Here is an 11691-nt window from a genome sequence, read left to right on the forward strand (position 1 = left end):
GTTTTTTTTTTGTCAGGACTACGTACTCGTAGATGAGTTAGTAGAGTAATGTGATGACATTAATTTGTTAATCTTTATTCAGCAGAGGAGCACAAAATGGTTACTATTATTTGGTTCAGAAAACCAGAGAACAGGATGGACGTCTTGGTCTGTGTTAGCAGTCCCCGTCCCGATCAAATAGAGCAGATATTATAAAATCTTTGTGGTTCATTCGATGTGCAACTGAGCTGCTAGAGTTCAAGTTCATGATCTATGAACCAGCACAAGCCCTCTGTTCGCAGTCCAAACATAAAAGGAATTCAGAATCCATGGTATATTTCATTTTTGTCCAGTACAGAATAACAATTTTTTTTTTTTTCCTTTTAAATCCTTATATTCAACTCACTCTGTTTTATCCATATTTCTTTGTCTTCAAGCTAATTTGTTGACACTTGACATTACATTTTTGTTGTAATTATTATATCTTCACTTTACCTGTACTGCCTTAACTTGATATTTCTGAGGCTTAAATACCTTCACGCGGTTGAAGTTTGCCTCGTTTTACATATTAACCATGCTTGTTTGAAAAGTCCGGTTGGATCACGTATTTTTATTTTTTCGTATATCCTCACCACAATCGAGCAAAATCTAGGAAAACGGTTAAAGGCTGTTTGAGTGAAGTTAAAATAAATATTTTTTACTTAAAGTAAAAAATTGAATTAGAAGTCAGAAGTAAATTAAAACTTACATATGATTAAAGTGTTTAAAAAAAACAGAAGTCATAGTACTTTTTAACTTTTTACAAGTATTTTTTGATTTTTTACACAAACAGTATGAATAAATGTTTTCAACTTATAAATCTAGAAGTCGGACATAAAATCTCAGGCCAAACCCGCTCTATATGCGACTCTTAGGTGTTAACTGTACAAGCGTTCACTTTTCTCCTTCTTTCCGGTTGAAGATGTCACTAACTGTACAAGCGTTCACTTTTCTCCTTCTTTCCGGTTGAAGATGTCACTAAGTACTCCCTCCGTCCCTTTTGAGTTGTGATATTTTTATTTTTATTGATTAAATTGACTAATTTTTGATAAAAGATTATAAATCATTCTTTCATTATTTTAGAAAATTGAAAATTATATTTTAAAGTTGACTAAAAATTATTTCCGATGACATGTTTTTTATTTATTTATCAATTGATAGAATATTAATAAATTTCACTCAAATTTTGGCTAATTTGACCTGCACAAATCAGATGTGACAACTAAAAAAGGACGAAAGAAGTATATTATTATCCAAGAGTATTAATTTCGATTAATATCATGATTAATCATTCTGACATTTCTGAATATTTTTATAATATCTATTTATTTCAATTAATCACAACACATTTTTAAAACTTATTTTTAATAAATTAAATATAATTGTATTATTTCAATATATTTTGATTGCGGCCTCGATTAATAATTTTTGAATATACTTCATATTATTTATATATTTTGATTAATTACGACATATTTTTTTTCAAGATTAGTGTAATAAATTAAATATTATTATACTCCCTCCGTCCCTCTCGATTCTTTACACCGGGGAATGGTGTTCGACACAGATTGTAATGCTCTCGTAAAAAATGGGTTGATAATGTTTTTTGATTTTTTTTCTAAGGAAAAATATAATACTCCCTCTGTCCCGGTCAATTGTATACGTTTCTTTTTCACTGCTCGACACGCTTTTTAAGGCACTTATAAAACATAGTTCTACAACTTATTTTAAGATTTTCTTTTTTTGTATAAAAGTATAAATGTTATACTTTTATACAGAAAAAGAAAATTTTAAAAATAATTTACAGAACTATACTATATTGAAGCATTAAAGTCCGTGCCGCGCCCCCGTCCCCCAATGTATACTATTGACTGGGACGGAGGGAGTATCTAAATTTTTATTAAAAAAAAAATTTATTTAAAAAAAGAGTTCTGAAACTATGTTTATATGCGCCTTAAAATGTGCGTCGAACAATGTAAAAAAAGTGTAAAGAAACGAGAGGGATAGAGAAAGTATTATTTTAATATTCCGATTAGTAATCTGATTAACATTGTCGCTTAATACGCGAACATATTTGTATCATTTATTTGTTGCAACTAATCAAAAATATTTTTTAAAAATTATTATAATGAATTTAATATTATTATATTATTTTAATATATTTGAAATGGTACCCGATTAATCATTTTGAAGAATCCCTTCATTTCACAACATATTTCCTAAAGGCTAGTATAATAAATTGAATATTATTGTATTATCTTAATATATTCCGGTTAGTAACTTGATTAAACGCTTTCGCCTAATTCCCGAATTTATTTTGTATCATCTATTTATTTCGATTAATCATAAAATACTTTTTTAAAAAAACTAGTATAATAATATAATCTGTAATCGCAAGGTTTACATGGAAAACTAGGGTGTTTAGCTACACTGAACAAAGCCTACCCAAACTTAAACCATCCTTCATCAGAAAAATCTTGTATCACATATAAATGATGTATATTTTGCACTCTGGCATCAAAGTCATAGTACAGTAACATAAACATATCCCTTTGCACCAAACAGTCTTCTGCTTGTCTGATTTCTCACATCTATACTGGCAGTCTCTCAAAGATATTAATGGTTATATAAACATATTTAGCCAGGATATAATGTAGATAAAACAAAATAACTAGTTTGTTACGGTTTATAATGTTCTTATTATAAAATAGTTACAACAGTTGTAGCTAAAGAGGTCAATACTAGTTTCGGGCTCCATTCATGCTGCAGCATTCACATTGAAGCTACACACAGTTAACTACTGAAGACAAAAAAAGTCGAGATTGACTAATACGACTAAATGGACTAAGATTCCGAGTAATAATATAAATACCATATCAATACATCTAAAATACCAGTCCAACAATAAGAAGAAACGAAAGTACAAATAATCGACACAATCATTCATAATTTTGCTAAATGTGCACTATTTAACCAAACCGCAACAATGTTGATTATCAATGGCACAAAAACTAAAAACACAAAGAATAGGGGGTATCGAAAAAAGAGCATTACTTGATAAGTGAAGTAGTAACATTTGAGCCTTTCCAGAAGGAGAAGAAAATTCCTGTAATATCCAGCTTTAACATCCAAGACTGCCCTTTCTTTCCCACATCCACCAACATCTTCCTTCAATATATCTGACCCACAAAACCAACACACACACATCAAGAAAACCCATAAAACTCAGTTAAATCAGATAAATTAGAATGGGGCCTAATTAAATTTAATGGGGTGGCAAAAGATCATCATACCTTTCGTGTCTTCTTTGCTTTCTTTTGAGCTACAATGACAAAGACTGGGCTGACAATGGGGGTTTGAGTGAGCTTTTTGTTTGTTAAGTGTGATTTTGAAGGCAAGATGATGAAGCCCACGAGAGAGTTGAAGCAGTTGTGGTCGCCATTTCTGTATGTTTGTTTTTAATCTTTTTGAGATGCTCTTGACACTCAATTGTGAGCTTGGCTATCTTATCTACACAAAACTGTGAAACAGAATTTGCTTGGGTTTTTTAACCAAACGACCAGTTTCACACAAACCCAGAATGGAATATGATTCAAGATTCAATGGGAGAATTAATCGTAATTAAAATCGGTTGTATTTTAATATTATTTTCTAATATTAAGTTTTATATATTAGTACTTATAACAAATACATCTATATATCATAATTCTATATTGGTCATATTTAAAGTAATATAATATTTAATTTTGATAATTTTTATATATACTTCAATTGAAAAAAAAATTATAAGTATTAATCATATTTCAAAAATCAAATCGGTCAGCCACCTTATAATGAATTAATCAGTTAAATCGGGGATTTTTAGAACACTGCAAATTATTAGTTTCATTTATTTTTTATTTAGCCGGCCGGTAGATTTTGATTGTGTAGTCATGACGCGTATATATGGGTGCTACTCCACTGCAAACCCTTCTTAAATTAAAATTACAAACTGAATATAATTTTATAAATTATATTGAAATATAGCACATATGGTATGAAAATCGATCGTTGGGAGATGAAGGAAAACATTGTGAAGTCAGATTTCAAAAAAAAAAGTCCACCGATTAACGGGAACATTCAAATTAAAAGCGGGGATTTTTGGAATCTTGTGCGGGGTGCGGGTTTTTGTGTTTGTTATTCTAGGGGACATTATTAACCTGATGGTTGAGATTAGTTAGTATTTGTAGTTTAATTTTTGTTTGTATTTGAACACTTGTCTATATATATTATATAAGCTAATAATCAAATACAAATCACTAAATACGAATTTTAAATACAAACTAAGAGCAATTAAGACTATATTGACCTCACCTACCCCTAGATGTCGTTTACCCTCCTAGTGTTATCACTCACCCGATCCACTCCTGACCCTATTAATCCACATAGGGCCTACTAAAGCCTAACTAAGGCTCCAGACATGCTAGAAGGGCTCTGTACAGGCTGAAGAGCCAATACTTTTACCCCACTCTCTTTCTACTAGAATCCACCCCCATCCACCAGGCCCATCTAAGCCTTGGTAAGGCCCACCTGATCCATTCTCGGGGCCCACAACCCTTCCCACTATATATTTTATATAATAAGCGTAAATGAGATAATTTAGTTGCATGGTTGCTGGTCTTTCTTACTATCAAAGTTTATCATCTTTCCGATCGTATACAAAAACAAAAGCACCGTTAGGTTATACCAAAATTATGTTTAATTCTATAAGCCAATTGATATTTTTGCATAATCATGATTCCTTTTTTTAATCCAAAACAAATTCTATCTTTCATGTGTGTGTGATTTTTTTAATCCAAAATAAATATTTTCTACCATTTTTAATGTGAAGCATATAAATCGCACCGTCATAAAATTATTTTTCTCTAATATATTTTCTTAGACAACATATTAAACAAAAAAATATTATGCACAATATTAAAATTATAAGCATATAAGTGTGAACGAACACAAAAACTTTTTCTTGATCCAAACAAATATACATTCTTCATGCATGTTTATGATTTTTTCTTAATTCAAGACAAATTATGTTTACCGGTTCTAATTCCAGAACCATATAAATTTTTATAAAAATAAATAAATCAAACTAGGTATCATAATTCTAATATAAATACGTAGATAAATACAATCTAATAGAAGTTGGCGTTACATGTATGAACTCTGACACAAATACATATCAATAAAAGAAAAAGAGAAGACATTTAATTATCATAATTGAAGTTGATGTTACATAAAAAGTTCTCGCATTATATATAAATTAACAAAAAAAAATCTGCTACCCAAATACATTCAACAAAAAAAATAAAAGAAAGCATGAAATTATCGTAATTGAAGTTGACATTACATACAAAATTCTCTCGTGCAAATACAAATTAACCAAAAAAACATAACAGAATTTTCAACATATGGGACAACACCAAAATCTTTCAAATTTTAAACTGACCAAAATCTTGAACATAAACACTCAACATAAGACTCACTAATTTCTCCTCTCATCTTTGTAAAAATCATTTTGTAAAATTTTATTAATATCAAAATATGAATATATCAGCGGGATAAAAAAACGAGCAAACGATTTCATGAAATATATTTCAAGAATACATAAAAGATTAACAAAGAGTTGATCATAATAAGCGATATTGCGAACAATATAACAATGCTATTAAACAAGCACGATGACAAAGATCAAAATTAAGACATGACCAAAAGGACGGACAAGAGGTTAATACTGCACAAATAGTCTGCCTTAAAAAATAATATAACTTTCTATTTTTCTATTTAATTTAGATTTGAATTATTATTGATAATTTTTTTTTCTTTTACATATATTACTATAAAAAATTTTATAAAATAATTAAAAAGGTCACGTGCAGAGCACAATTGGATAACCCAAGTGATTAAGGCTTATTCTTTGCTGGCCCAGATTCCGAGTTCGACTCCGGCTCACTCGAGCTCTTGTTAAAAAACATCTAGCCGGCACTCAATATTGCTAACCTTGTTTCAAATTAGGTTTATTATGTGATTAGTGTTATCATGAGATTTTGATACGTGAGAAACTTGAAAATTTAAAATATACGACGTGTTTTTGTTTGTATAGAGGCAGCACACTTGTTTGATTAATTATTTTATGAGATTTTTAATAATTTGTAAGTTAGTACAGTATATTACAAATATCTAAAATACGTGCTTTAAAACATCGTTAAGTGTACGCAAAACCGAAGGTCTACAAATCAACCGCGAAACTCGAAAATTTGACAATGACAAAAAATAACTCCCTCGTCCCATTTTATGTGACCTCATTTCCTTTTTGGAACGTCCCAAAAAGAATGAACCTACAATACTTACTATTTTTGAACACTACTTTTCACTATTACACCCACTACCTCTATATTTATCTCTCTTTTTATTAATAAACATTATTACACCCACTACTTCCTTCACTATCTCAAATCTATTACTCCCACCACTTTACCCACTTTTAACTACAAAGTCAAACCCGTTCACATAAATTGGGAGCGGGGAGTATCAATCTCGCTCGCAAAGTCGGAGCCTCTCGAGTCAGCAACTCCAAACGCATTCTCAGCCATCGATTAAATACTCCTCAACGGCCCCAGCATCCAATCCGCACCCTCTCACACCAACCAATCATATCACCCCATTTCAAACCTCATCTTAACCTTCCATTATCAAAACCCAATCCAACAGCCCTACTCACGATCCTCACCACACCAAACCCGCAATCAAATCACACCCCCTAAAACATATATAACCCCGCCCACCCCTAATTCAAAGTCACAACACAAAAAAAAACTCACACACACCCCAAAACACACTCAATTTTCACACAGTAGAAAAATGGCACCCAAGGGAGAGAAAAAGCCAGCAGAGAAGAAGCCAGCGGAGAAGGCTCCAGTAGCTGAAAAGGCCCGGCAGAGAAGAGCCGAAAGCCGGGAAGAAGCTCCCGAAAGACGCCTCTGCAAGCGGAGCAGACAAGAAGAAGAAGAGAAACAAGAAGATGTTGGACCTACAAGATTTACATCTTCAAGGTGTTGAAGCAAGTCCACCCTGATATTGGATCTCGAGCAAGGCAATGGGGATCATGAACGTTTCTTTGAATTTTTGAGAAATTGGCTGCTGAGTCTTCTAAATTGGCCAGGTATAACAAGAGCCTCGATTACATCGAGGGAATTCAGACTGCTGTGAGGTTGGTGTTGCCCGGGGAGTTGGCTAAGCATGCTGTTTCGGAGGGGACTAAGGCGGTGACAAGTTCACTAGTACTTGATTGATTAGGGTTTGTAATTTGGTGGTTTTCGGATGGTGGGTAGGTTTTGGTTTAGGTTGATGTAGAGGGAATTTTACTTTTGGTTATTAGTTATCTGATGGCTATTGGAGTATGGTTTATTATATATGGTAATTGGTATGAATGAAATTGATTACATTTTGTTAATTTTGAATGTGTTTTGATTAGTATACTCGGTGAAATAAATCCATTCAATCAATTATCACGTTCCTCTCTGCTAGTTTTGTGATATAACAATTGCATGCTTGAAGGATACACATGGATGTGGTGGTCCAAATATTGAATGTAGTGATCCTTTTTCCCATTTGAATCAATTTCATGCAACAGAACAAATATCAATCTATAATAAAATAAAAAGTTAGGCTCCTCAGAACAACCTTCTTAGACCATAAGGTGGACACCTCAGTATTGAGATTCTCGTGTCAAAAAACCTCTTACAAAAATATAGCAACTAAATTCAGGGCGTACCTTGTAACCACTGAGCACACTGTAACCTTTTATCCAGCAAGTGGACTCCAGAAGATGCATGTTCTTAGTTCCAAACACAGTCAATCTCACTCGAGCAGAGACATCAGGGTGAAGCTTTAACTCTGCCACATACTCTCCTGTTTCTCTAATGTCCGGAATAGTAACAATTCTTTTATCGATGTCTCTATTTAGGAAGGAAAAAGATTCAATGAGTATCCTCAATCTCAAAGTGGTGCACGTAATACATGTGTGGCTCCAATTATTACTATTATTACTTCAATGAAGACGAGTTATATCTTACCTATAAGGTTGAATAAGATCGGAGTTGAGCTTTTTTTCATTTAAAAAATACAGTTGAGAAGGACAAGAGTATGTGAAGGTTTATAATTCAACACATTAGGTGCACGGGAATCTAAGACAGCATAAGAATAACCTTTATATACCTTTCTGTTACAGAAGAGACCATACTTTCAATCTCAAATTACATAATTTAATCTATGCTGATCAAAAGGTTCCATGTTCTTGAAGACTTGAACTAAATTGTCCATGTTTATTTGTACAATTATCCTGACAGCTCACAAGTCACAACAAAAATACTACAAGAGGAGGTGTTTAAAACTGCAGGTCAGTTGTTGTTATTTTTCTTCAATAGGTTCCACGTATTTAAAATAAAATCGCTAGTAAAGTAAAGTTACCATATCAAGAAAAGTATTAAATCTAATTATGTATATTCTTATGTACTTCTAATAATTCTACAGATATTCCAAGCAGTGGGGGCAATGCATACCCCTCCTCTCTTGGGAACAAGTGTGTGTATGTGTGTCGGTATTAAATCTCTCTAATTGACCACCACAAACCAAAACGATGTATAGATAAAAGTTTGTGCAGAGTGAATAAGGTGCATAGAGAGTAAAAAGGCTTTACAGTTGTGCAGGTATAGACAGGAAATGTTAAGAAAAAATGATACCTTTGAAGCTGTGCCTTGATTATATCAACCAGATCTTGAGCTGTGACACTGTAAAAAGATGATTATATTATACACCATATGCAGATATGCTTCATAATAGGTGAAAAAAATAAATAAACTCTGTTAGATTAACTCACGTTCCAAATATTTGTTTCCCTTTCCCAATCTTTCGCTTCACCTTAAAAGCTCCAACGGTTTCAAAAATTAGAGCTAGTTGTTGCGCCTCTTCTTTTACCTGCCGACGAAATTGAAATTATCCCAACCTTTTTGGCCCAGTCTCTAAGATTCTGTAATACTATGTAGCTTTGCGCCGACAGGAAAAGCTACAGGGACATATGAAGGACCAACACAAGAAAGAAACTAAGCTGCTCACTTTGATGTTAAAATTCATCGGTCCTATACAATGTTAGTAACTACTGTCTTCACAAAATAATATAATCATTGATATAACTTAAACTTGGGGGAGGGGGGGGGGGGGGGGGGGGGTGTCTAATTTGCGCTTATTGTAATAAAGTTTAGTATTCAGAGATTAATTGTTAGTTTCTGAAAATGCCAGTGGTTTGATCAAAGATGATCAAGTGTCACCTTTTATGTGTAATTGAACGTGCAAATGAAGTTTCGAGGTAATATAAAGTCAAGCTTTTTGGACTTCTGAGGCCATCTTCTTTAGTACATAAACAAATTAGCTAAGCTTTTGGAATACCTAACCCAATGCCTGCTACTGACACACATGACACAACTACACAAGATGAATAAGATGTATATACCATGAATGTGACTATTGAAACTATCAACTACTAAGGCTCTGTATATCAGATATGAGGATGACAAATGAAGATACAAAGTCATGCAATATCTGGTTAGTGGTTACCCTTTTCTTTTCAGCCTCAATTCTTTCGTCTTCCATCTTCATTTCTCTGATAAAAAATAATATAAAGCAAGAATCAAGAATTTGAAACAACCTGATTTCTGAAATTGCTTCAGATATATGTCACACGAAATAATTGCATCTGAAACTAATATGTTCAATAACAAATATTATATTCACATAATAGATAAGATAATGCTGCCTGATTTTGAGACTAGTGGTACACTGACATGTTACACCTTTAAGTAAGAAGTTATAAACTTCCCCAATACTACGGTACGAAGATCAAAAGGTGGTAGACACGACTAAATTCAAGCAAGTAAAAAATATGTATGACTAAAGCCAAGCTCTAGTTAATATGTATGATTAAAATGAAGCTGGAATGAGGAATCTATTAATGTAAAAATAAAACTTGCAATTTATTTCTGTCACAATCTGTAATCGCAAGGTTTACATGGAAAACTAGGGTGTTTAGCTACACTGAACAAAGCCTACCCAAACTTAAACCATCCTTCAATCAGAAAATATCTTGTATCAATATAAATGATGTATATTTTGCACTCTGGCATCAAAGTCATAGTACAGTAACATAAACATATCCCTTTGCACCGAAAACAGTCTTCTGCTTGTCTGATTTCTCACATCTATACTGGCAGTCTCTCAAAGATATTAATGGTTATATAAACATATTTAGCCAGGATATAAATGTAAGATAAACAAAATAACTAGGTTTGTTACGGTTTATAATAGTTCTTATTATAAAATAGTTACAACAGTTGTAGCTAAAGAGGTCAATACTAGTTTCGGGCTCCATTCATGCTGCAGCAATTCACATTGAAGCTAAACACACAGTTAACTACTGAAGACAAAAAAAGTCGAGATTGACTAATACTGACTAAATGGACTAAGATTCCGAGTAATAATAATAAATACCATATCAATACATCTAAAATACCAGTCCAACAATAAGAAGATACAAGTACAAATAATCGACACAATCATTCATAATTTTGCTAAATGTAGCACTATTTAACCAAACCGCAACAATGTTGATATATCAATGGCACAAAAACTAAAAACACAAAGAATAGGGGGTATCGAAAAAAGAGCATTACTTGATAAGTGAAGTAGTAACATTTGAGCCTTTCCAGAAGGGAGAAGAAAATTCCTGTAATATCCAGCTTTAACATCCAAGAGCTGCCCTTTCTTTCCCACATCCACAACATCTTCCTTCAATATAATCTGACCCACAAAACCAACACACACACATCAAGAAAACCCATAAAACTCAGTTAAATCAGATAAAATTAGAATGGGGCCTAATTAAATTTAATGGGGTGGCAAAAGATCATACCTTTCGTGTCTTCTTTGCTTTCTTTGAGCTACAATGACAAAGACTGGGCTGACAATGGGGGTTTGAGTGAGCTTTTTGTTAGTAAAGTTGTGATTTTGAAGGCAAGATGATGAAGCCCACGAGAGAGTTGAAGCAGTTGTGGTCGCCATTTCTGTATGTTTGTTTTAATCTTTTTGAGATGCTCTTGACACTCAATTGTGAGCTTGGCTATCTTATCTACACAAAACTGTGAAACAGAATTATGCTTGGGTTTTTTAACCAAACGACCAGTTTCACACAAACCCAGAATGGAATATTGATTCAAGATTCAATTGGGAGAATTAATCGTAATTAAAATCGGTTGTATTTTAATATTATTTTTCTAATATTAAGTTATTATTATATTAGTTACTTAATAACAAATACATCTAATATATCATAAATTCTATAATTGGTCATATTTAAAGTAATATAATATTTAATTTTGATAATTTATTATATATACTTCAATTGAAAAAAAATTATAAGTATTAATCATATTTCAAAATCAAATCGGTCAGCCACCTTATAATGAATTAATCAGTTAAATCGGGGATTTTTAGAACACTGCAAATGATTAGTTTTCATTTATTTTTATTTAGCCGGCCGGTAGATTTTGATTGTGTAGATCATGACGCGTATATATAGGGTGCTACTCC

The 11691-nt window shown here is 32.5% G+C and overlaps 2 pseudogenes; one reads left to right on the forward strand and one right to left on the reverse strand.

Annotated features, from left to right (window-relative positions):
• Positions 1 to 6912: 6912 nt before the first annotated feature.
• On the forward strand, positions 6913 to 7455 carry LOC135152401 (probable histone H2B.1; annotated as a pseudogene).
• Positions 7456 to 7731: 276 nt separating this feature from the next.
• LOC135151978 (large ribosomal subunit protein bL9c-like) lies at positions 7732 to 11262 on the reverse strand (annotated as a pseudogene).
• Positions 11263 to 11691: the final 429 nt, after the last annotated feature.

Source organism: Daucus carota, chromosome 4 (genome assembly GCF_001625215.2).
Source record: "Daucus carota subsp. sativus chromosome 4, DH1 v3.0, whole genome shotgun sequence".
Classification (NCBI taxonomy): Eukaryota; Viridiplantae; Streptophyta; class Magnoliopsida; order Apiales; family Apiaceae; genus Daucus; species Daucus carota.